The sequence below is a fragment of the Gorilla gorilla genome, chromosome 10 (assembly GCF_029281585.2).
Source record: "Gorilla gorilla gorilla isolate KB3781 chromosome 10, NHGRI_mGorGor1-v2.1_pri, whole genome shotgun sequence".
Lineage (NCBI taxonomy): Eukaryota > Metazoa > Chordata > Mammalia > Primates > Hominidae > Gorilla > Gorilla gorilla.
This window is the reverse complement of record NC_073234.2, coordinates 82,860,537-82,888,213: the sequence shown is the minus strand read 5'-3', so window position 1 is coordinate 82,888,213 and position 27,677 is coordinate 82,860,537. Positions and strand designations below refer to the sequence as shown.

At 39.0% G+C, this 27,677-nt stretch overlaps 1 long non-coding RNA gene across 1 annotated transcript; it reads left to right on the top strand.

The window, feature by feature from the left end:
* The first annotated feature begins 251 nt into the window (after window positions 1–251).
* On the top strand, window positions 252–19,501 carry LOC129525666 (uncharacterized). The gene is made up of 3 exons (XR_008670093.1): window positions 252–376; window positions 2,932–3,082; window positions 18,886–19,501. It is a non-coding gene; the product is annotated as an uncharacterized lncRNA (long non-coding RNA).
* Window positions 19,502–27,677: the final 8,176 nt, after the last annotated feature.

Here is a 27,677-nt window from a genome sequence, read left to right as displayed (position 1 = left end):
TGCCTTGGTGCTTGCCTGAACAACAAGGAGTTCCTCTAACTGCCTTAAAAGGAATCTACTCCTAAAGTTATTTTTAATTAAAATTATCAATGTATCCGTATTAAAAATTTAAATAGAAGATACAAACAATAAAGTGCCGCTGATAGACCCTGAAGGAGGTCTGCCTCTCCCAAAGGCAGGCGGCAAACAATATAGGCTACAGACACAAACACTGGGACTTCGTATTAATTGTGCTGCCACACAAAGGGGGTGTGGTTTGGGGTCGAGGGGCTCACTGGCCAGTTTTTCCATGTTTCTCAAATAAAACTCTGGTGTCATCAAGAAACATGGTGGAGGGAGACATGAAGACTTTAGAGACAGGAACCACTGCAGAAATGTAAGGATTAGGAGGTAGAATAATACCCCACCCTGGGGCTGAGACTTCGGGGAGGGGACGGCACATCACTCCTCCTTTTCCTTCCCGTCCCCAGACATGGCTGCACCTTTCCCAGGCTGGATATGGTGGACATGTGGGAGGTGTGGGCAAAGACGGTAGAAGAGAAGGAGAAGAACATAGAAAACAAAAGGGGATTGAGCTACGCTAACACTGGAGATGCAGGGTGGCTTCAGATCCGCAAGACATGTTTTGAGTTTTCTGGGACCTTTATGATCAGAAGGCAGATACTAATGAGAAAATTTTTGAGCCCATGAAGATTTTAAGGTCTAAATTCTCTCCAATTTGGGCTGCTGTTTTCTGTTTTCTGGGCACCTCGATTCTCATACTCTAGAAGTACCCAGGTAGGGTCTTGAAGAGAGAAAGCAAGAAGCTGGCTTCCTAAGTCTGGCCCTTGACTTTAAAGGAAGGTGGTTAAATGGAAGTTCTTGTTGTCTAGAACATCCCAGGGCCAGGTTTCTTGGTGTGTAGGCTTGGCAGACATAATGCTGAGAGGATAAGGAATTTCTAGATTGAAACACCAGGACTCCAAAAGGCCCCTTGAAGTTATCTGAGATTCCCTGTTGAATATTATTACTCAGCTTATCACTATTCTAAATGTCAGCCAGAACTTTGTTATAAATCTGCTACCCAACTTATGTTGAAAGCCGTCTCTAAAATTTCCTTTACAACTAATCTTAGGTTTATAAAGTTGGCATTTAAACAGACTGGGTGCAGTGGCTCACGCCTGTAATCCCAGCACTTTGGGAGGCTGAGGTGGGTGGATTGCCTGAGCTCAGGAGTTCGAGACCAGCCAGGGCAACATGACCAAAACCCATTTCTACACAAAAATACAAAAATTAGTTGGGTGTGGTGGCACATGCCTGTAGTCCCAGCTACTCAGGAGGCTGGGGCATGAGAGTCACTTGAGCCAGGGAGGCAGAGGTTGCAGTGAGCTGAGATTGCACCACTGGACTCCAATCTGGGTGACAGAGTGAAACCCCATCTCACACACAAAAAAGGCATTTAATCATGGTCGTGTGACCTTGGCATACATTATATGGCTTCTCTGGGTCCCTATTTCTTCATCTGTGAAAGGAAGACAAATGTGGAAGAGGAATAATTCTTTGTGTCAGTTAGGATGCTTTTGGCAGCAAGGAGCAGAAAACCAAACTCCATCTGGCTCAAATAATTAGGACAAGTGTCAGATTACATAAAAGAAAGTCCAGAGGTAAGACAGGCTTCAGAATTGGCTGACCCAGTTGTCCAGTGATTTTATCAATGACCTGGGAACTTCTTCCTCTCTATCCTCCCATCAATACCATCTCAGGCAGGTCCATCAGGATCTAGGATGGCTACCAGGAGGGCTTGAAGTACTAGCATCTTCACTCCCATCAGCTGGAAGAGAGAAACTGTATTTCTGTGTCTTACGTGTGTAAAAGCTTTTCCAGAAACTTCCAGAAAATCGTTTCTTCCATCCTACTGACCAGAATGGGTGACATGGAATTTCTGGCGAATTCTTGGAAAAAAGAGATAATGCTAGGTTTAGACCAACAACATCCACTCCTGGAACTCAACTTCTCCTGAGGTTCATGGGGTGGAGTAGATACCTAAATGAATTTGCGATTCTGCTGGGAAGAAACAAAGTGGCAGTGGAGGAGGCTGGCTTACCATCACAATACCGATGCACTTTCTTCCAAATCAAATAATCCCATTTGTCTCTCAGTTACTGTATCTGGGTGACATTCCCATGAACGTGTGTGTTGAAAATGTTTTTGTGTCTAGATGCATTTAAGGTTTTGTTGTCCTCACAAGAGTAAAAGAGCAGTATTCTTTTTTGTTGATTGTTTTTGTTTTTGTATCCACTATACAGTGCCAAATGCAAATATTATTTGAGGATATCAATAATTAGAGACTCATTCAAAAGACTTTAAAAAAGAAAAAGCCTCTGAATTTACAAAACCAAAGTAGCTATCAGGATGGTAATATTTGGCTTTTGAGACTTTTAAAAACTGCGTGGAGTTGCCAAAAAATACCGATTGAGGGGTGCTGATGATGACATCATTTACACTCCTTCAGGTCTTTATTTCTTTCTCCGTCTACACGTGAGGATAATAATATTTGCCCTACTATGAGATAATGTATGTGAAAGAGTGTTGTAAAGCATACAACAATTAAAGAAATGTAATTGTCCAAAAGAAGGGTTTATGAGAACAAAGGTGCTCCCTCTAAAGGCTTCACCGTCTGTCGAATTAATGAAGAAGGGAGCCTCTGTAAAACAGACGATGTGTGGCCGGGCAGTTTATTAATGCATTAATTTGGGCTTGTTCTCTTTGTATTCCCCTTCCTCAACTTTAAGTAGGCTTTTTGGGTTTCTGTGCCTCAGGTATTTTTGCTGGGAAGAAAGCAGATGCCATCTCAATTTAGTGTTCTTCCTGTTGTTTGTGTAAAAATGAGCCCACTGAAAGACAATGGGAGATGTCTTGGTGAGGGCTGAGAGAAAGTGCATATTTTTGCAGATCAGGAGATGGGGAGACAGAGGAAAGAAAGGAGAGATCTGTGGATCCTGTGAGCACCCCAAATTGGAACCTCTCCTTACCGTGTCTCAAGGAAGCAACAGACCTCCAAACTGCATGGTGTACCTCAAAAGAGCAAGACCCAAGCAAAAAGGTAGAGTCAGCAAAACGCTGGCAGGCTTGGGGAAGGGCTGGAGCGAACAACTGTCCCATGTTATCTGGGGTAATTCATGGAATACAGGACTTTCAGTGTTAAAACTAGGAAAGTTGTAGGCAAATCAGGATGATTTTGTTACTGTAGGGAGAACTAAGGGGCAACCACGATGGAGTGGAGATTAGAAGACTTTGTCCTGATCTGTGGGCACTTGGTATGTCTTCTTCAGTTGGGGGTTACATAGACGGGACAGAGTGTTCCAGCCATGACTTTGGGGGACTCAGATTCAACTTTAAGTTGTTTGAAAAGAAACATCCAAAGGAATGTTTTTGCATAGCATAGCTTGGGCCCTGAGATTCATGCCTAACACACAGGTTAAAGAAGTCCACAATTCCTCAACAAAACTTTGGGACCAGACACATTTCGGGATTCAGAACTTTTTGGATTTTAAAGATATAACAGTAAGTGTTCTTTATATTATTACATGGCAACTCCAATGCAGTACTCTGTAATCAAGCACACTGATATTTCTACAGAAACATTTATTAAAGTTTACATTGAATAAATTAAAGACTGTAAATATTCTTATGTCAATAAGGCTAGTTTGTGTTAGGTTGTGCTGCCAGAAAGTTAGTTTAAGTTTTGCCACCAAGTCAGTTGTTACAGTTTTCAGAAATTTTGAGACCTTGGAATTGTGGATAATGGATTGTTGCTGTATTTTTAAATATTTATAAGTATTAGGACAGCTCCTCAATTAATTATCATACTAGGTCAAGGGTAAAACCTGTTCCATGTTTTCCAATATTGGCTGAAGATTCTGGAGAATCAATGAACATGTAATGCCACTTAACACACTCATAGAATTTATTAGCCCCTAATATTGGAATGATAATGCATTTAAATTCCAATATAAGGTGATATATGCAACATTCAAATGTTCTACTTGCACATTATGGATTTTTTCCAGACAACCAAAGTGCAGTTATCACAATTTAAAATAGTTTTCTGTAAAGGTCACTTGAAATGCTGAATTTGGTTGACCTGATAATGAAGAGGTAAAATATTTTTTCTTGAGCAATATTGCCAAACTACAGGTTTTTCTCCAGGGTGATAACCATAGGGCTTTTGATCAGAAAGCTTTAATGTCTATGTGGAAGCAAAGTCAAGGACGCTGGTTTGCAAACTGCCACCCAGGGCTCTGAGAGACATGCAAATAATAGTAATTAATATGATGCTGATGATGCTGTTGTTTGTAGGCCTAGAAGGTGTGGTTATTCTAAGCACACTTAATTATGTGCAAGCACAGGCATTCTTTGTCCTGACTCAAAATCATCAAAATAACAGGTCTCCAGGGTCTGAAAAGCTATACCCCATGAGTTTACAATTTCTAAAACTTTGGTGGTTTCATTATTATTCTTTCCTAAAGAGATAGCTCAAATCTAACCTATTCAGAACTTTGAAGATAAGATTCGACTTCTTGAATCAAATTCAGTTGTATTTCCATAAAAAGCCAAAGAAGCAAAGACTTCTTTGTCACAATTCTTAGACTTTCCACAGGGAAAGCCATGGGGAGAAGACAAGGTATCTTAGATAGTTTCTCTCTAATGAAACCGTGCATCACCTGGACCTAGATTGGACTCTGTGTCCACATTTGTACCTATGTTATTTTGCTGCATTTATGTCTCTAATCACATATGGTGGTTTGTAAAATGTGATGCTTTGGATGGGTTTTTTCTTCTTCATTTCATGTGGTTTTCAAAAGGCCTGGAAATCCATCTTCTTGTCAGAACCATTTATACTGTCTTTTGAGATCTTCTTGGTGTCAGGATTCAGTGCAGCCATTCACTCCCATTCCTTCAGTCTTGATATTCACAACAAACTCATTACATGGCTGAAATCTAAAATATTTATGTATAGATGACACTGTGCCTCTAATTATTGCAAATGAGGCTCCTTATCTCTTTCATGCTATCTCCTCAGAGAGGGAGTCTGTGAGGAGCTGTGATTTTTTTTTTTTTCTTTTGCCAGCTCCTTTAAAACCTTCATGAAAGCTCTCTTCATGCTGCCTACCCAATGGCAAATGCATTTAATGTTCCCTGTTGCCTCTGCCCTGCTGCATTTGCCACATGAAGGCTGCTCAGCCTCGTCTCTTGGCTCACAGCGTGCTCCTGTGACCTGGGGGCCATGGCTAAGGCTCTAGGTGCCCACAATTGGAGGCCTGTCAGCCACGAAATGATAAACAGCAAAGGATGCTTTTATTAAGACCTCTCCACACTGACCAATTTGGCTTTCTTTCTTGCTCCTAAGCTCAAAGGACTAAGACTCAGGGAAGTTTTAATTCAATAGTATTCTCCTTGCCAAATTTCCCTCAGGATTCTAGTTAACACTAACCCCGAACGAGAAACACCGTAAGGGAAGCACATCCCTCATTGTTAGGCTCACCATTAAATGTAATGACTGATTTCTTTAATCCGTCGGTATGTAAGTCTGTGTTTCTTTCATTGTCAATCTATAATTAATCACCTTATATAAAATAAGAAGTGAGAGAGAAATAAAAAGTCATAGAAATGAACTCATAATTAAGAGTACATTATGCAGACTTTATTATTTCATGGTATAAGCCCCAAACCATCCACACTACAGTGAAATTTTTCTGTTTTTAAAAGTCTGCTTGCTGTTCATAAGAATCTTCCTATAAACAAAAGATACTTAGATTTATTTAGGTAGATTTTTGTGCGGTGGGCAGGGGGTCAAAGAATTACCCTATGTCCTGTAAGAGTCCATCTCAAAAGTTCCCTATAAATAATGACTGTTTATTCCTTGAATTTGATCAGTCCACTCAGCATGTAGAATAAAGTGAGAAAAAATAGTGTGTATGGACCATAGTAGGCTTGGAGACAGTGAAGACTTAGAATGATGACTGGTAACATCTCTACCATTGTTAGCATCCCATGCAATTGCTCTCTACCCAATTGATTTCTATGCATGAATCTCAAAAGAAGATGCAGCTCCCTTTATAAGATAGCGTCTAATGTCTTCCTTTCTTTCCCAGTGGGAGCCAACAATTTCCTCTACAGCTTTGGAAACAATAAGATTAGGCAGCCTAGAGTCTAAACTAATAGGAAAATAACACTAAAGTCTTTTCAATAGCCACCAAGTTTCAAAGAACAAGAACAAAATTCACCTGTAAAAAATGGCCAGCACCATGGACCACACCTAATATGGAATTATTAGACTTCATTTCAAAAGTCCTCTTTGCATCTCCCACTTGTGATAAATTAACAAATGGTATTGCTTGAATTAGCTATGCTTTGAGTTTTTCCTGCAAACACAGAACATTTGGTGTTCTTTTTCTTTCTCCCATGTAGAAAATTTGGAAGCCTCCACCTGTTACCTTGAAAATAAAATCGGGTCATCCTTTTTTTTTTTTTTTCCACAAAAATGTAAAAGGAACCAGGGTTGTTATTTTAAGGCAAAATATTTATGTTTCAATAGTTACATCAATATCAAATATATTTAACATGAAACTCCTAGAGAAATAAAGCACCTGCAAGGAACTCCCCCCAAACATGCTTCAGAAGAGCAATCTTGATTCAGAAAGATAATCTTTAGTAATCATATGAACTGCCACTAAGGGACTCCTCAGGCAAAGCCTTCCCTAATGAGCATAGCCAGGGAGCTCTGAGTGCTGCCGTCTCCTTACCCCCAAGCCACTGGGAAATGCATCAGCCCCTTGCTCCCACTGCATAAAGCAGGAAATAATACATTTCAAGAAGCTATGTCTTCATATTCAGATTCACATGACAGGGAGGTTAAAAGAAGAAACCTTGTTTGTGTTAGTTGCAGATGTATCCCAAGCACCTGAACAATGCCTACAACATATACGATGTTCAATGAGTGAATGATGGCACAGAGACTAGGTAGGCTGCTGCCTGCCAAATGGAGGATTTTCAGGGTCATAGTAGACCAGCACAGTCAAGGGGGATTTTCCTGAACCCTGATCTACCATTTCTAACTTCCTGAATTGTTTTTGACCTTTCCTTCTCTCCACTGAAGAAAAAATGTTAATTTTCTTGGGTGTAGGTCTATTGCTTATTCATAGGACATGTGTATAATTACCATAATATACTGTAATTGATTACTTATTTCCTCCAGAGCCAACCCATCAATTAGGCGTAGTAGTAAACACACACACAACACGCACACACACACAACAATCTTGAGGCTGCAGAAAATGTTTTAATATAAAGTATTAAAATAATCAACTTTATACTAACACAGTTGTAAAATAACAGTTTTAATATTTTTTTAATGGAGTAAGGGGCCCATGAAAGCAAAAGTGCCTGGGACCCGTGAGAATCATACTGCAGACCTGATCTTCATTAGGTAGTGAACAAACAATATTGGAAACGAATCTGGTTTGAATGCAGAAAGAGGAAGCAAAGAGAAAAGAGCTGATAAAAAGAAGTCATTTTTTTAGGTGTGGGCTGGCAGTGGGAGAGAAGAATGCCTTGGAGAAGGCTGGAGAAGTAGGAGGCTGAAACCAGGGAGGTGTGTAGGGGTATCTGGGGAACTTCTGGAAGAGGTGGGGTGTTGAGTCCATATTTGGCAGGGGAAGATGTATTTTCTGGCAGGCTGATGAATAATGGAATTTGAGAGCTAGAAGTGCTCTTAAGAGCTGTTGTATTCCAACTCCTTATTTTATGGGTGAGAAGGCTGAGTCTTATTAAATTATTGGGAAGATAGAATCTGATTCTAATGCCTTTTCCACTGCTCTGCCAACTCTTCCATTTGCCTGAATTGTATTTACAAGATGGGGTGAAACGAACAACAAACTTCATTCACGTGTTTATTACATGTGTGTAATACACATATGTGTGAGCAATTCCACACATACCATAATGTTAGACAGTCATTTTCAGGAATCTTAATAGATCTAGTAGATTACTTTCCAGTCACAGAATGGGACATTTTTATTTCTTATCCCTCTCAACTCTACTGCAACTCTGACTTGGAATCATTAGCATGTGCCTGGCCACCTCCCAAGTAAGAAGCCTGGACCTAGTAGCATAACTAAATTGGTCAGATAACTAAAAGGACAGGTAGCCAAGTCTGGCTAAAGTGAAACCAGAACCCACCAGAATTAGTGGGGCTGATTCTACTCTGATTCCAGAAAAGTCCTAGTTCTAGAGGGACTGTATGAGACTTTCTCTCATTCCCAGATGAGAGCCAGCAAACTGCATCTAAACTTCTGACCCATTCTTGAGTCATTCAACAAATATACCAAAGAGCTCTTCTGCACAAAATGCAGGTAATGATAAGTGGATGCAAGGGTGAATTATGATTAGACCCTGTCCTCAAGGAGTTTATAGTCTAATTGAAGGTCTAATGAAGGGGATATTGAAGAGCCCACAAGATGGTGGAAGCCACATAACCAGTGTTCATGATTACATGGCTCCATTCTGCCTCTAGGACATCCCTTTATGAGTAAATGCTTGGGAGGTTGTAGAATGAAATAAATTCTCCACATATGAGCCAGAGCTCAGGAAATTAAAGAGGAATGGAATCAAGGAAGGGAAAGGTCAGGGGGAGTAGTGGGAGAGGATATTGCAATCTGGGTTTTCAAAAGACATTTCAGTTCAGATGAACTCATGGAAGGAATTAAATTTTAATCTTTAAAGCTTCATTGTGCAATTTCCTAAATGAAGGAGCAGTCTGATTGGTATATTTAGCATCCTCACAGAATAAACCTGCATGGGGGTTGCACAACCTATCATAGGAACGAGGAGCTTCCATTTTCCGTGTCTCTATGAGGTAGAGATTTGACTCTTATTGTCTCTAGTTTGAAAATATTAAGTCACTGTTTAATAAACTAGCTCTTACTCCAGATTCTTGAAAGGCAGCCCTGTTTCTGTTAGTTATTAAGGATGCAAAGCTCTACAAATCCTTTCCTCATCAAATTCACTCTTGTAATATAAACAGATTAATTTTCAAAATAATCAATTTCAGTATGTTGTTTCCACAGCCTCATGACCAACAGAAAAAGACTAACCTCCTTCCCTGATATTAGACAGTCAACCCACCCTCACAATCATGTTCCACTGCTCCACACACAGGTATACTATGCAATCTACACAGAACCTCACAGCCTGCCATGCACACACTCATGTCTACACCCACTTATACTACTCAGGAACACCCACCGTTTCTCTACGCCTACTTATTCATTTATTATTTGGACAAATATTTATGGTGTACCTACTCAGTTTCAAAAACTTTAATAGGTTCTGGGGATTCAAAGGTGAACAAGATAAACATAGTCCCTCCTTCAGGAGCTTTAAGCTCTAGTTTTGATAAATGCTACACAGAAGTACATTTATGATGACACGTAAAGGTGGCATGTTACCTAATCCAGTGGGTCATGGAAGCCTTCTCTGAGGGAATTACTTTTAATCTGAGATATAAAAAATTAAGAGGATTTATCCAAACATCAGAGCATTCTATGAAGAAAGAACCACAGGTGTAGAGCCCTAAGGCACGTCCAGATCCTACCCACCCTGCAAGACTCAGCTCAATTTTCAACTTCTCATCAAGTTTTTCCCGACCTCTGGAGTCTATGTTGAAGAACTGCTTACTCTTCTGAACTCACTGACACTCTGACTCTGTACCATTTTCTTAAGCTCTTAGTCACCATTGTTCTTATCACCATCCCACCTTTTATCTTTATCTTGCCTAGACTGTATCAGGACAGAACCATGCTCTGTGTCTTGCAATCTTCATGAACATCTAACTCCTAGTAAAAGTGTCTTACAATCTTCATGAACATCTAGCTCCTAGTAAAAGCTCAATAAATATAAATTAAATGCATGTATGCATGACTGAATGTATGAATGAATAAATGGTCTTGGTCAATTCAAGTTCCATGCATGGCCATTCAGTAAGTCTCAACAGAGGCATCACAGCAGTACAGAAGATATTGTATTCTTGATATTTTTAAAAGATTATTGGCCATGCATCTCATTAAATAAACCACAACCCCCAAATCACCCCCCTGCCCCACCCCCCAAAAAAAACATGAGGATGGATGAGTGGTCAGAAAAAGCTGTCTCTATCCATGGTGCTGTGAGAAGATCCTTTTCTACCTAATAGTTGTTAGGTTATATAAATTGGTCTCAAGAAAATCTCTAAATAGAATGTGCTGGATTCTGTTGGATATGATATGTTCTTAGTGAAAGAGAAACTACCTTAACTATCTCCAGGCAGAAGAATCCTTCAATAGAAGCCTGCTGAAGGATGTGTGGATAGGCCTGTGGACTCTCATGATAGCTAACCTCTTCCACCAACCAAAATAGAGAATTGACACCACCCACCAGTTTGCAGTAAATTCTCATCCTGCTCCTGGGCCTGCCAACATTTTCACTGCTATGGCTTCCTACCTCCTCCACCTTTGTTCCTCAACCTCCTTGGAACCAACCTGCCAACTTCAGGCCAGGTGGTATCATCTTTCCCTTACGAAAATTTTAAAATGGAACACACTCAATTTCTGTTGCCTACATCAAAAACCACCTCAATGAGTTTTTAGTTGATACTTATATTTGAAAGCTGGATGTGGTTGGGAGAAAATGTAAACCACAGAGAGGCAGCTGACTCAGAGAGGGCACAGGAGAAACTAAATTATTAACACCTTAGTTCCTGTTCTCTGAATTTTCCCATCCTCTGGATTTTAGATGAAGTGCCAGAATGGGAAGCATTTTAGTGATAGGTTCTTTGCTGTGAGTGCCAAACCAGAAGATATCCAAGCAGGCCTGGAATGAAGAGAGGCCCAAGGATAAACAGGAGCTCAGTTCAGTTCAATGTGTATTTATGAGCTCCTGCTAAGTTGCACACTCTGCACTGGGCACTAGAAATACAAAAATAAATAAAATATTGTCCCTGATTTAAAGGAGCTTGTGATCCAGTAGGGGATTCAGACGTGTCAACATGTGATTACTGTGCAATGTGGTAAGTGCAGTGAGAAACAGGAAATATGAAAGAGGAAAACATCACCCATCTCAGGAAGGATAGAAAAGTAGGTTGGTCTAGAGGGTTGAAAATGATTCTGAAATGATCGTACTAATATTATAACGATAGGTCACACTGCCACATAGCAACATAAAAAGTCTACATAAAAAGAGATCATGTGTTTTGGGGAAATAATTACTTAATTTCTCACCCAGTGGATCAAATGAGGAATTCCATGGCCCAAATGAAGCCAGAGTAATATGAAATGTAATTATTTTAATTGCTCAAAATTGGCAATGCACACAGCTCTCTGCTTAGACCCTGAAATTTGACTAAAGCCTTTATGAATTGTTTATGGAAAGGTTTACCAACCTCAGCACTAATGACATTTTTGGACTAGATAAGTTTTATTGTGTGAATGTCCTGTGTATTGTAGGATGTTTAGTCTTTACCCATTAATGCCAGTGGCATCCACCATCTCCCAATTGGGACCAACTAAAATGTCTCAAATTGCTAAATGTCTCTTGGGGGGTAAAATCAATGCTAGTTGAGAACCACAAGTGAGGAAGTTTGTAGAAATGAACCCAATCATGTCTATTTAGTTCAAGATAATCAGTTCCTATCTAAGGCTCTGTTTAATAACCCAAACCCAGGAACTTGCCATCATCATTGTAGTTAAGCCTTTTCTTAGACAATTTCTACTTGAGACAGTGATAGCTGTGGCAGAAATTTCTAATTTCCTCCATTATACATTCTACTTCTCTCAGTCAACCTGGAAGAAGAACTCTCAATTTTTAGCCGGCCATCCGGAATAGACATTTCCTGGTCTTGCCGATGAGCTATAAGCAGAATTGGTGTGCACAGTTTCTAGGAATTTCCTTAAAGGGAAGGAATGTGTTCTTCTTCTTCAATTTCTTCCTTTTTCCACTTGATGTAGATGTAATTGCTGGAGCTCCAGCAGCCATACTTGATTATGAGGTGACATTGGGAACTGAAGCCACGAATTTCAGTTCAACAGACAGAAAAGGCTGACACTGGGCAGGGCCTTACCAGCCCTGAAATCCTGAATTGCTACCTCCAGACTATCACGTAAGATATTATTTTTTGTACTGTTATTGTCTCTGTTACTTTTAGCTGCACCCTGCACCTGATATTAATCAATACAATTGCCTAAAGTGGACATTTATTATATTTCCAAAAGTCTCTGGACCATAATCTTCATCACATTAGGAAGCTTGGTCAGCTGTTCTACTAGAACCTTTACAGAAAACCCCACCCTCTTCTCTTCTCTTTTCTTCTCTTACAGTACACAGCACAGGATATTGGTTATTTCAACAATAACCCTCCTACCACCTCTCACTCTGCTACTCTGGCCAGTCAGTTACACTAGATAGACTGTTACCACCACTTACTAAAAGTTGACATCTCCTTGAACCCATCAGATGCAAAAATGAAATGAGAATACCTATTACTTGCACAGTTGCAAGAAAAAGTATACTCTCCACTATTTCTGGTAGAAATGTGACATGTTGCTGTCTTTTTAAGAGCAATTTAATAATAGCAACAGAATTGAAAAATATACCATTCCTCCCAACTATCAACTTCTAAGAAGTAAAATCAATACTAATGAAAGATATATGTGTAGGGTTATTTATTGCATTTTTCCACAGACAGGGAATAATATTTCTTATAAGACGAATAGAGAAGTATATTTGAGATCTATCAACATATAGTTGGTATATAAAACTATGGGGTTGGATGAAATCATCTAGGAAATGAGTTGTGAAAGAAGAGAGAAGAGATTTGAGGACTGAGCCTGGAGTATTCCAACATTTAAGAGTTAGGAAGATAAAAAAGATTCAGCCCAAGAAAATGAGAAGTAGTGACCAGTGAGATAGGTGGAAAACAAGGAGGGAGGTTTCCTTGCAGCCAAAAGAAGAGAGAGTTTCAAGAAGGATAAAGTGATCAACTATGCCAACTGCTACCAAGAGGTTGAGTAAGATGAGGATGAAGAAGGAATCATTTGACATGGCAACATGGAAATCGATGAAGACACTGGCAAAAGCAGTATCAGTGGATTGGTGGGGACAACAGCTCAACAGGAGTGGGTTCAAGAAAGAATGGAAAGTGAGGAAGTGAAGAAGGTGGGTATAGATAACTCTGCATTTTTGCTAAAGGGGAAATGGATCATTGGGTTACCAGAAAGTATTTTGTTTCGATGTAAAGCAATGTAGCATGTTTTTAGAGCAATGATATAGCAGAAGGGTAAATAGGTGATTCAAGAGAAGGAATAATTACAGAGTCAAGTCAATAAGTAGATAACCTCATAAAGGGGTGAGCCTCAGACCGGAGCCAGGACAGCACACCTGCTATGACACAAGGGAAGGCACAATATATGGGCACCAATGGAGGTATGATGGCACATTTGATGGTGGAGGGGGAAAAGATTCCTCTGATCACTTTGGCCAATATCTGGCTGATCCACAGATATGCAAGCAAGCCCAGCTGAAACCAGAAGAACTGCATAGCCTAAGTCATCAACCTACAGATGATTAAGCTAAATACATGTTTATGGTGTTAAGCCACTAAATTTTTGATGATGTGTTACATGACATTATGATAGAAATAGATAACTGAGGCAAGGAATGTTCTATGTCTATGGGTACATATGGAGCTGCCTCATTTTTTAATAAATGACTACATATAGCATCGAGCTGTATGTGCCAGATTTTATTTACCATTTCCTTATTACTGTTTATTTTAGTTGCTACTATAAACAATGCTGCAAGAAATATCTTCCTACATATGTCTTTGCAGGTGTACATGGAACTGAACAATGAATTCCTAGAAGTGAAATTTTGGGGTCAAAATTTATATGCAATGGTAATTCTAATAGATATTGGCAAATGGACATCTACAAAGAATGTAAAAATGTATGTTTGCCAATAATTTATGAGTGCATTTCCACACATCTTCATGTTATCAATTTTTTTGCCAATATGGTAGGTGTAAAAAATTTAATTACTATAGATAGCACTTTCATTCCTCTTATTATGTGGTCCTAGAATAAACCCCACCATCCCTACTGTTTCCGTTGACTCTGAAGAGCACCTATTTCACTCTTATCAGCCCTGTTCAAGAGGCTTAGGGACCTCCTCCTTGCTTCACACCATTTCCCCCGTGGTTTTATATTGTCAATATTCTTCTTTTGTCAGTAGGTTTTCCACTAAGTTTCAGTAAGTTATGACTCACTTAATGTAAGGAAAATAGGAAAAACATTCCACGTCTTTTCAGAGGAATGAGTTGTGTTTAAGATTGTTTATTATAAATGGAAATGTTGAAGGAAGGTTGGAAGAAGCTAAAAAGGAAGAAGAAATTAAAAAGAGAGAGATAAAGATGGGACTAATAGAGTTTTCTGAAGTCCCTTTGTATTAGTCAGGGTTCTCTAGAGGGACAGAACTAATGAATATATATATACATATATGGGTTTATTATTGGTATATATGACTTGACTTTGCAATTATTCCTTCTCTTGAATCACCTATTTACCCTTCTGCTATATCATTGCTTTAAAAACATGCTCCATTGCTTTGCATCTAAACAAAATACTTTCTGGTAACCCACTGATCCATTTCCCCTTTAGCAAAAATGCAGAGTTATCTATACCCACCTTCTTCATAAACCCATATATATATATATATATAAAGAATTAACTCACATACTCACAAGGTCCCACAATAGGCCATCTGCAGGCTGAGGAGCAAGGAGGGCCAGTCCTAGTCCCCAAACTGAACTTGGAGTCCGATGTTCAAGGGTAGGAAGCATCCAGGACAGGAGAAAGATGTAGGCTGGGAGGCTAGGCCAGTCTCTGTTTTCACATTTTTCTGCCTGCTTATATTCTAGCCATGCTGCAGCTAATTAGATTGTGCCCACCCAGATTAAGGGTGGGTCTGCCTTTCCCAGCCCACTGACTCAAATGTTAATCTCCTTTGGCAGCACCCTCACAGACACACCCAGGATCAATATTTTGTATCCTTCAATCAAGTTGACACTCAGTATTAACCATTACACCCTTTGACTTCAACCATATTTCCTAACTTTGATCTCATGAGAGATTTGTATGTTAACTAGAATCTACTTTAAAATACTTCAGCATGGACAGTGTGATAAACTTGTGAACACTAGTTTTCACTTTAAGGCTGGTCAGCTGCCCCCAGGGGGTCTGCATTCTCAACAGGTATAAAGAGCAGTCATCCAAATGGAAAGTCATACCAGTAAAATAAACAGGTAAATAAATAAAATAGAACTTTAAGATAATGAGGGAAGTACTAAACAAATATAAAAGGAGCTGTGGGTATGCACATGATAAAAGGATACAATTTTTAGAGGTAGAGTTTGGGGCCTTGCATAGCTTCCCTATCCCCATAACACTATTAATGTATCCAACATATACTAGGGATATTTATGTAATTACTCAATGTGCTATACACTTCTTAATCATAAAACAAGGTCAGGAAAGTTCATTTATGAATAAGTATAAGTAATTTGACCTTAACGCAAGGTGAAAATTGTCAGGTTGGACACATTTTTAATTTTGCCATGGATTCTCAGCTTTATTACTTTGCTCTCAAAGGGCAATTAGCTTAGATAGTGGTTTCTGATAGTCAAGCATTTTTCTTTTGAGCATCTAACCAAATTGCATTTGCAATAATAACCCTCCCTGAAGTCAATAGGTCTTTGGAAAAAAAAGAGTGTGGATGACTGCAGAGAATTGAGATGGAGTCCCATGAAGGACAAAGTAGAGAGCCTAATGCAGCCTTTTATCTTCTCCATTAAATGGGCAGGCAAATCAGAGGCTCAAGTGAGCCAACCTTCTTGTAACTGATATGATTTCCTGGATGGCTCAAGAAAACGTAATGTCTCTATGCTGAGTTGAAACCCTTAAATAAAACACTAAATTGAAAAGATATATTTCAATGCAGCTGTTCATTGTCTTTTCAATTCTATCACTTTCCCACTTAATGTATTTATTTCTTTCACACATAATAAGCCTTAGTATGAGGAAAGGAGACTGGCAGGAGAGACAACTGAGCCATTCAGGGTTTCTAGTGGTCTCATCAGATAATCACAGAACGTCGGTGCCATTGAGGGAACAGTCTATTGGGGAAACAGCAATAATGACATGGCCGCAGGCTCAGTGGCTGGGCCTGTGTTGAGAGTCTGCTGAGATCTTTCTGACCAATTCTCTCAAACAATTGTTTTCTTCTTCCCCAGATCAACCAATTACTTGGGTGAATCAAGAAACAAGTGGTTGTTTTGACTTTACTCTCTCTCCCAATGCTAAATTGAAGTTTGCATTTTACCATAGCTGCGATCAATTCACGATTAAATTGAGACTCAGTTTGAGATACAAAGCAGCTGCAAATTATGTTCAAAAGTCAGTAAATCATTGTCAACTCATTTTGTGGCCTTGGAAATACACCCGAGATGTGTAAAAATAGCACCAGCTACATACTTTTCTTTGAAAAATCCAAGCAGCCAGTGATCTGTGGATTTTTTTCCTTTTCTTATTTATTGTCTTTTACCGTATTTTTATTGTAATGATATTTTATCCTAAAAGTAGTTGGTTCTGATCCATTTGTTTTCATTCACAGTGGCCAGATATGTTTCCAAGAGTGCTTATATCCCCATAGCATTTGGAGGGCTCCATAACTGGGTGGCTTATCACCTTACCTTTTCTATTCTTGCCGCTACATCTTTCAAAGGACTAAAGCATTTAATGACTCTGGCCCATGGTAAAATAGGGCCAAATATTCACCTGGGGAACCTAAGCTTGTCTCACCTTCTCATAATGTTGCATGTCCCCCCCAAACTGTTCATTGCCTATCACAAAAGTGTAACAAGTGTGTAACGTTACCCGAATATCTAGGAGAAAGTTGGCAAAGAGATGTTATTTATTATGCCAATTCAGACTGGTTATTGATGACAGTGGCTTGGCTAGCTATGTCCAGGCTTAGTGGAAAGAGACAGTGGTTAACAAGCAATGTCTGACAGGTGCACTCCTCAGGCACTTGCCCTCCCTCCCAGTTCCAAAGTATACTCAGGCTCTATGCACTGATTGAACAAGTGCTCCAGGAGGTGCCCTAAACAGAACATCTTTTTAACAGGTTCATTGGCACTCAGTACTCACACAAGCCTTTTCTTTTCTGTACCCTCAGGGGTCAGAGAAAACTTCTTCACATGATAACTATACTCTTTGCATGGGCAGGCCTATAAAAGAGCTCCTGACCAAAGCCCTGCAACAAGAGGCCTCTAAATGGAGTGGCCAAGTCAGAGTGGCAGAGATCCAGTACAGATTTTGAGTCCAGCATCTACCTTCTGTTCCCATTAATGGTTCTTGTGCTGCCCTGAATGCTGGGAAACCGTGGGGCTAGGGAGTTTCCCTTACAAAGAAAAGCTGAAACATGACCCTAGCCTCTTAGAGGTGGCCATCCACTGGCTCTGTTGCTGGTACTTGCCTCAAGCAATCTATTGATCCTGGAAAATCCAACTACCTACCACCTTAAGCCTGTCTCCAGTGAGCTTTACAGATATCATTCATCCTTTTAGATGATAGGCTCCTTCCAGATAAGGAGCTCTGTGAGTTTAGACTGTACGTTTATTCAGGCATTTCTTTATAATGGTAGTGTTTTGCTTATGCTAGATAGGGCTTGAGACTTGAGTGGTCTCATTTCTGTGAGTTCTCTCCCTTTTATTTTGTTCCCTTAGAAAATGTTTACTCCAGGTGCAGTGACTTGCACCTGTAAACCCAGCAACTCTGGAGGCTGAGGTGGGAGGAACACTTGAGGCCGGGAGTTTGAGACAAGTCTGGGCAACATAGCGAGAACTCATCTTTAAAACAATTTTTTTTTAAATTAATAAATTTTAAAGAACTTAGCCAGGCATGGTTGTGTGTGTTTGTAGTCCTAGCAACTTGGGAGACTGAGGTGGGGGGGGGGGGATCACTTGAGCCCAGGAGCTGGAAGTTGCAGTAAGCTATGATCACTCCACTGTACTTCAGCCTGGGCAACACAGCAAGACCCCGTCTTGAAAAACAAAAGCAAAAAAAGTTTTGACATTTTGGTTTTTAGTTTTAGTGTACAGTTTTCAGATTCCATCACCCTCTTTCTTTCCTCAAGATCCACCCTCTTATTCTCACTTTTACTCTCATTCTCTCTCCCTCTCCTTCTTTCTCTTTCTCCCTGTGCCACCTCTCTTATATAAAATAGTGTCTTTTACTGTGATGCTCCCCGTTTGTAGCATTACCGCAAACTTCCACATATCCATGCACACACACTCTCACAGCAGGCTGCACATTCTCTTTTGCTGTGGGTCTGAAGAGTTGGGTGGCTTTTCCTACTCACCAGTGGAGCAAGGTGTGGTGGCAAGAGTGCACCCGGGAAACCAGGATTCTCCCACATAGTAGTTGTATGATTAGGGGCAGGTCAACCTCTCTCTGTTTCTTCTTCTTTTAGAAAAAGGGTAGCTCTCCCTGCCCTATCTCCTTTGCAGAGTTTTTACAGGGATAAAATAAAGAAATGATCATGAAATCTCTTTGTAAAGTATAAATTGCTATGTAAATGTTATTTTATTATTGCTGTATTTTTGCAAATCAGGTCACTCCACTGTAAGGTGGTAATTATACTGCAGGAGGATCCGATTGTCCCCTGCAGGCACTCAACTGAAGAATGACAGCTTTTAGGCAATGCCTATCCCATGTAATTAATTCTCACTTATCTGAGATCCTCTTCATCATTCCATAGAATGCTGCCTGATTTCCTGACATTAACAATGAACACAGCCAGACTCAAGAGGAGGAAGCTACTGGGACCACAGCAGTCAAGGAAACACCATCAACACCCAGTCTTCCTCCCACATTACTCAGAGACTTTTATCTTTGCCATCCCTAAACACATTCCTGCAGGTCTCCAGATCCCTTCCAGCCCATATTAGATAAAACTGTGCAGGAAAAATGTACTTCTAATATAGAGGTTTCCATTTGGACACCTTGTATTTGAATCACAACTCAAACTTTTTTAATGCCACCCTCTGTTTCCCTACTGGATCTTAAAGACAATTGGCACTGAAGCATAATAAAATAATCAATTATGTCTCATCTATGCTATGCTATTTGAGAGCATTTCCCTCAAAATCTCTTCTATACTTTGATTTAAAAGTAAGATTTATACCAAAAAGTCAATGAATGAATATTAATGTGATATTTTAGATGATATCTAATGAAAAATCTAAAATATCATACAATGTAATTAATTTATATTCTGAATATACCAGTTTCTCACCAACTATGAGAATTTGATTCCTAAAAATCCCCTTGGTAGAAGAATTCAGATTCGTGAAATAAAAGATCTTACAGAAAAAGAAAATTAGTAGTTAATGTTCATGGTAAACCTTAAAAGGTCCTTAAAAATATATTTCTATTATATGATCCAGCAACCTCACTTCTGAGTATGTATCCAAAAGAATTGAAATCAGGATCTTGAAGGGATATTAGCACTACTTTGTTCACTGCAACACTACTCACAATTGCTAAGATGTGAAAACAAATGTCCATCAACAGATAAATGGATAAAGAAAATGTGGTATACACATACAGTGGAAAACTGCTGGGCCTTAAAAAAGAAGGAAATTCTGCAATAGGCAACACCATGGATTGACCTTGAGGACATTATGTTAGGTGAAATAAAACCAAACACAGAAAGGCAAGTACCGCATGATCCCACTTAGATGATGTATCTAAAATAGTCAAACTTAGAAAACAAAGACTGGAATGGTGGTTACCAGGAGCTGGAAGTAGGAGGAGGTGGGAGTTATTAATCAACAGGTGTAGAGTTTCAGTTAAGTAAGTTGAATAAGCTTCTGAGGTTTGTTGTACATCGTATGTATAGTCAAAAATAATGCACTGTACACTTAAAATTTGTTAAGAGGATAGATCTCATATTAAGTGTTATGCAATTAAATAATAATTTAAAAATATACATTGCTATTAATTTGAAGAAAACAATAAAGGCAGCATATTCCTTAAAGACAGAATCAATGAGATTAAGTTTTTACCATTTGAAAGTCATCTTCTGGTTGTCTTTTACCTCGAATCAAGCTTCATGAGACAAAAAAGGCTGTGATGAACTGAATTGTCCCCAACCTCCCATTCATGTGTTGAAGACCTAACCTCCAATGAGATGGTATTTGAAGATGTGGCCTTTTGCAGAAAATTTGGTTTAGATGAAGTCATGAAAATGAGGTCCTCCTGGTGGGATTGGTGCCTTTATAAGAAGATACACCAGAGAGCTTGTTTGTTTGCTCTCTCTTTCTATGTATGCTCATGCAAAGAAGAAATCATGTGAGCACACAGGGAGATGGCGGCCATCTGTAAGGCAGGAAGAGAACCCTTACCAGAACTATACCTAGCTGGCACCCTGATCATGGACTTCTAGCTTCCAGAAGTGTGAGAAAATAAATCTGTTTTTTAAACCACCAAGTCTATGGTATTTTGTTATGGCAGCTCAAGCAGACTAAGATAAAGGCAAATACAAAAATGGGGTCCTAAAGTCCCAAGGGAAAACAGGAAAGTGTGTCCCAAATAGACTAGTCAACGGCATGGGGAACAAAGGTGTGGGGAACACGGGCAAATTATCAAAGCTGAGTCTGAGAGCCTAAGAAGGAACTGAGGAAATAAAGAAGTAACAGCAACAGGTCAGATCAGAATAGTCAGAGATAAGACATTAACTCCTGCAGCAGATTTTGCACATTCCAGGTACACCAGTGTGTGGACAGCCAGGTCCATCTAAAGACACCAGACAGAGTGAGGAGCAATGCATTATTATTATCTTAATTATTTCTAATAAGCAGGACTCACAATTTGGGTACATGGGAAATACTATTGTTACAGTTGCCAAAAAAAAACCCTATATTGGACTTTTGCATATGGACTTGAGACTGGGAATAATTACCATGACATTTTGCAAAGATCTATTTTCATGGATGGAATTTTCATCTTGCTTCATTTTAGATGTCCTCCAATCTGATAAACAACAAAAGGGTTCCAAGGATCCATTTATTCAGAAGAAACTGAAATTTAAAATTAATTTTAAACCTTCCATAAAGCTGTTCTACATTTGAAGAAAAAGGTATTTTCTTCACTAGACTTTGTGGTTTTCATTTCAATCATTATATGAATAACCAATATCTCTTCTGATGCAAATATCAGTATTTGGAGAGATCCACCTTTTTATATTGCATTCCTGAATGTCTTTAATCAGAATTCTAGAAGGTAGATAGCCATGTTCTTGAATTGCCTGACCTCTCTAAACAAATACCTACTTTGACTTTGAGGTATAAGACAAAATACGTACAATAGCTCTCTGTATCAGCGGGTTCTGCGGTCGTTTATTCAACCAAGGATCAAAAATATTTGAAAAATAAAAAATAACAATACAGCAATAAAAAACAATACAAGTTTAAAAAATACAGTATAGCAAGTATTTACATAACATTTACATTGTATTATAGGTATTATAAGTAATCTAGAGGTGATTTAAAGTATACAAGAGGATGTGCATAAGTTATGTGCAAATACTACACCATTTTATATAAGAAACTTGAGCATCTGCAGATTTTGGTATCCATGGGAGAGGGGGTTGTCCTGGAACCAATTCCCCATGGATACCAAGGGATTACTGTATAGCAAGTATATGTTTCCTATGGCTGCTGTCACAAATTACCACAAATGTAGTGGCTTAAAACAATCAACCTTTACTATCTTATAGCCCTAGGGATCAGAAGTCCAACATGGGTGTCACTGAGCTGGTTTCAAAGTGTCAGCAGGGGTGTGTTCCTTTCTGGAGGTCTAGGTGTAAATCTGTTTCCTCGACTTTTCAAGCTTCTAGAGGCTGCCTGCCTTCCTTGACTCATGGCTCCCTTCATCTTCAAAGCCAGCCATGACAGATCACATCCTTCTCACACATTTTGACACAAACTCATTTGCCTCCATCTTTCACATGCAAGGAAACTTGTGAGTACACTGGACTCATCCAGATAATCCAGGATGATCTCCCTATTCTAACAACAGCTGATTAACAACCTTAACTTTATCTACAATCTTAATTCCCCTTTGTCATGAAACATAAAATATTTCCAGATTCCAGAGACTAGGATGTGAGCGTCTTTGTGTGTGTGTATGTGTGTGGCAGGGTGCATTATCCTGCCCATTACAGCAAATGTGTTAGAGGTTAGAGAGAGGAGGTTGTCATTAAGATCTGGTTCCACATGCATAATTCAATAAAGGTACTTATAGAAATTATGTATCGAAGTACCTCCAATAAATATACTAATAGAGGAACTATAAGTATTTTTTATATTATCAAAATTACATCGAGTATGAAATAGGAAAAGAGACTAGTATTGATTAAAATGAGCAAAGTGGAGTCAGTACTTCCCCCATCCAAATGTAATAGTGATATGTATGTTGCCCTTGGATGTTCTGCAAAGGTATGAAACCAACTGAAAAGAGGTATAACTTAAGTTGTTCCTGTGCGTTGAGCCAAAGAAATTTTAAGTCCAGTAGGGCATGCCTCTTAAGGACAGAGGGATAGGCTATAAGGCAGTGAGTTTCTGACGATGAACCAAACTATCCTTCCAACAATCTATTCCTCTTGCTATATTCTTTAATAAACTACTGCTTTATAGGTAAAATCAAGTCTTTCATGTATTCTGCACTCCCGACTACCCTATAACAAAACTAACACTTCCCTACAGTCACTTATAATTCTTTTTCAGAAATCTCTTTCCATTCTCATTTCTTCTGCTGTTATTTTATACAGCATTTCTTTAATAAATGGCCTCAATACTTCCAATGCTTTAGCAAGATTTTTTTGTCATTGTTGTTTTGTTTTTTTGTTTATGTGTGGTTTTTTTTGTTTTGTTTTTTTTTGAGACAGAGTTTTGCTCATGTTGCCCAGGTTGGAGTGCAATGGTGCGATCCCGGCTCACTGCAACCTCTGCCTCCCAGGTTCAAGCGATTCTCCTGCCTCAGCCTCCTAAGTAGCTGGGATTACAGTCGTGCACCACCATGTCTGGCTAATTTTTGTATTATTAGTAGCGACAGGGTTTCACCCTGTTGGCCAGGTCTCTAAAATTGTGTTCAGTTTGGATGCCATGGTTAGTCCAGGTCCTCTGCCTTCTTGATGAGGTCCCTGAGGTTTGTTTTGCCAGATCCTTCTTCTCATGGCCTCAGTACATCCAGTGAGCAGGCAAGTGGCCCAGGATCAGCCAATCAGGCATCCACTTAGGACTCTTGTCTGCTGAAAACAGTGCTGTGAAGATAGAAGAAACTGCTGAAGTTCATTTTTTCCAGCAGTAATACCTTAACAAACAGGTAATTTTTGTCCTGGTTTCTGTCTTATTTCCCAGTCTGATTCTCTGGTTTTTCATTCAACTATTCGAAATCCACAATACCCTTCTGACACATTCCCTTTCTGATTCAATTAGCCAGAGTTAGATTCACAGGCATACAACCGCGAAACACTAATGAAACATGTTCTTCATCCTGTTTCTTCAGGCGACACCACCTACAATCAGAGAGTCCTATCCTCCTTGCTACTGACTACTAATATGCGTGGTTCAACACCAGGAGAGTCATTTGCCTCTTCTAGCCATCTGGATTGGTGTATTCCATTATGGTCACAACATTTTAAAAGATATTTACCAATTATCTAGATATTTAGATGTTTACCAATATCTAATATCTGGATATTTACCAATAGGTCTAGGAGAGCAATGAGCTATTGTGAAATCATATCACATGAGGGGGATTGAAGGAGGTAGGAACCACTGGCCCACAGGAGAGAAAACTGAAAATATAGATGTGTAAACTCTTTAATTATTCAATTGACTTTGTATAATTCCACGTGACAGACTCAGGTGCAATACATAGAAGATAAAATAAGGCAGTATTCAGGTCAAATTTTAGAGAAACAAAATATTACTAATTAGAATTACTTCCCCTTCCCCAGTAAGATGGTCTGTAACTGAAATTATAAATGATCATCATAGAGAATATTCAAGCAGAAATTTGATGTCTACCTTACAGATATATGAAGTGGAAAATTGGGCACCATGGTTATTTAAAACTTACATTCTCAAGATAGCTTCTATCATTACTCTTTGCCTCTCTCAAATAAGACAAAAAGCGTGGCATTTAGCAAAAACAAACAAACAAAAAACACCACCAGAAATAATCAAAGAAAGAAGGGAAGCAACATTTTAGGAAACAGCAAAGGTCCTAAACTTCCCTTCCTACCCCTGCCACTAATTTGAAGAAAACTAAACAGAGGGCCTAGTATAATTATCCTGAAGGAAACCACGTGGAAATAGTAGCACACCTCTGTGCCCCACCATGTACACACAACACCTCCTTGGAGCAGGAAAACCTCCTGGAGCTTAACACTATATATACATATTTTTTTTTTTTGGCAAGAAAGAAACTCAAAAGCAAAGTAGGAACATGATAAGTACATGTAGCTATAAACAGAATAGAAGAATAGAATAGAATAGAAGCAGAATAGAAGACCGCAGGTAAGTAAGGAGAAAACTTCCAAGGAATAAGAGACCCAGGAGAAAGAGTTTCACTTACCAAATGACAGTCATCCTGTCTGAAGCCACTTGACTTGAAAATATGTGTGTTTGCCAACTCGTGGTTCCGCATTTCTTTTTTTCTCTACTAGCTAAGTATGGCAATGGCAGCTGGAGGGAGGACAGCAATGCCAGATAATGAACACCTAAGACAATCATTTCTGTCAGAAGTAGAGCTTCCAAGGCCCCATCTTGAATTGGGGAAATGATCTGAAGCCTAAAGATGCTACCCACTAACATATGATAAAGCCCCACAGTGGTAGAAAGGGCCCTAGAAGGTGAATCTAAACAAAATTACTGCTGATTATCTATTCTCTGGGCCATAGGATACAGAAAACAAAATACACTCTACAAGCAAGCTAAACTTATGAGACAGACACACAAGGTCTTAATAAAGCCGACTGCAAGAAAAATGGAAAGGAGAAACGGAGAGCATGGCAACTGTGCAAAAGATGTTATCATTTTTAAAAAGGCAAAAAAAGGATATATATGGTAGATAAACCATCCTTTCTGGGAGAAAACATAACTGAATAGATCAGAAGAAAATTTCCCATTATGAGTGCTCTAATCTTAAGAGGAATAGGAAAACAATGAAAATGACAGGCAAAAAAAGATGATAGAACAATATAAGATGAAAAATATAACGGGAGGACTACATAAACAATTAAGGCTCAAAAACACTATTATAAAAATAATAAATAAAATGAGCACATAATAGTAGTTATAAGACTGAATAATTATAAAGAGCCTACTATGAGCCAGACACTGTTAAAATATTTTGAGTACATTATGCATATAATCCTCACAAGAACACTGTAAGGTAAGGGTTATTGTTTTCTCATTTTACAGATGAGGAATTTGAAGTACAAATGGTTAAGTAGCTTTCCAAAGAACACAGAGCTCCAAAGGGGCAAAGCCAGGATTTGAACCTGGCAGATTGATTTCAGAGCCCATACTCTTCAGCTGTTATAATATACTGCCTCTCAGCAGGACTTGAATGAAGAGCCAAAATAACAAATCTTAGAGCAAGGGTAGCCTCTTTCAAAGAACTGGAAATCACCAGAAACCATTCTGTCAGCAATTCAAGAAGCCAAGTGGACTTTGTACGACTGCCTATTATGAAATACAAACCTTGAAAGGTTCTCTTACTCAGAGATGTAGATAATTATGTAAGAGAAGAATACTTAAAAATAGAAACCTTCTCAGAGAGAAGCTATATAATTTGCTTCAGGTCACACAACTGGAAAGCTTTGGAGCTAAGATTCAAATCTGGCTCTCTGGTTCCAATTACTCCATGCTTAACACAGCACTAGAAACATAAGGGCACTGAAAATACACATATATATATATATATATGGCCAAGAACATTGGTAACATAGACCAAAGAAAAAACTTGCTTAAAATAAGCAAACTAAATGCAAAGGAAAAGGAAATCTATAAAGTAAATAAAAAGACGACAGAGTGGGAAGACAATGACATTTCAACACAAGTATAATTGGAGTCTTTGAAGGTGACAAACCAATTCATGGAACAGAGAAAAAACTAACCTGAAGATAAAATGGAATAAACATTTTCTAAAATGGAAGAGAAAATGTGCAAACGAAAAGTACATATGTTTAGGGAGATGTTGATACAGAACATTGACACAAAGTATATCCTGGTAAAGTTGCTGAATATCAAATATAAACTCAAGAACAAATTTTTCATCAGTTAAGGCAGAAATAGTAAGTCACTGATAAGGAAAAAAAAGTATCTGAGACTGGCCTCAAATCTTACTGCAGCAATTATCAATGTCAAAATAATGCAGCAAAGTCTGAAAATTTTGAGTGAAGATGTGACCCAAAATGTCACACTTTAAAAAAACTCTTTAATACATAATTCATGTACACCTTTTTAAAAATTCAAAAGTACAGGAAGACATATACTAAAAATAAGGACTTTCTTCTCATAGCTCTGTCTCCATCAAAGAGGTAAATAATGGTAATTGGTTACATATTTTATTTTTTAGAACTATTTTATAAATATGCAAGCATATATATTTTCTTAGCTTGGGTTCTCCTGAAATCAGAGCTGATACAAAGCATTTTTGTAGGTAGTCTGACAACATTATCCCAAGCAGGAGGAGCAGCAATCAGGGGGAGTTAAACAAGTTAAGAGAAAAAGGCAATAAAGAAATGCAGCATTGAATTGGCCACTACTGTGAGCAACAAGAGCTGGATTCTGATGGGGCTTCTGGAAATCTTCATAAACTGTGACTCTAAACTGTCCACCTGAGTGTGAAACGAAAGGCACTTATCTAGTGTTTCCTGTGCTTTATTGATAGAGGGTATCCAAACAGTTAATTCCCTTGCATTTCTACACTGCAAGTGCATGAATGTTGAATGGGTTTGTGTGAGAGTCTCTCTCCGCAGCTTCAGAGAAGCCCTGGGACAGTGTCATAGACTGAAGGTTTGTGTCCCTCCATAATTCCTATGTTGAAGCCCTAACCCCTCAATGTGATATTATTTGGAAGTGGAGCCTTTGTTGGTAATTAGGTTTTAATGAGGTCATGAGGGTGGAGGCCCCATGATGGAGTTAGTGTCCTTATAAGAAAAGGAAGAGACTGAAGTTCACTCTTTCTGCCATGTGAGGACACAGAGGGAAGACAGCCTTTTGAAAACTGGGAAGAAAGCCCTTACCAGGATCTGAATGGACAGCACCATGATCTTGGATTTTCTAAGCCACCCCAGTCTATGGTACTTGTTACGGTAGCCTGAGCTGACTAAGACAGGCAGGAGCAAATAGTACACACTGCAGGCCTGCGAAGAGACACTGTCACAGTGCACCAGTGTGAAGCTTGTTGAAACCTGCAAAGAACTGGTCATCACAGCACTGGCTGGAGTTAGGGGTAAGTGCCAATTACATTGAA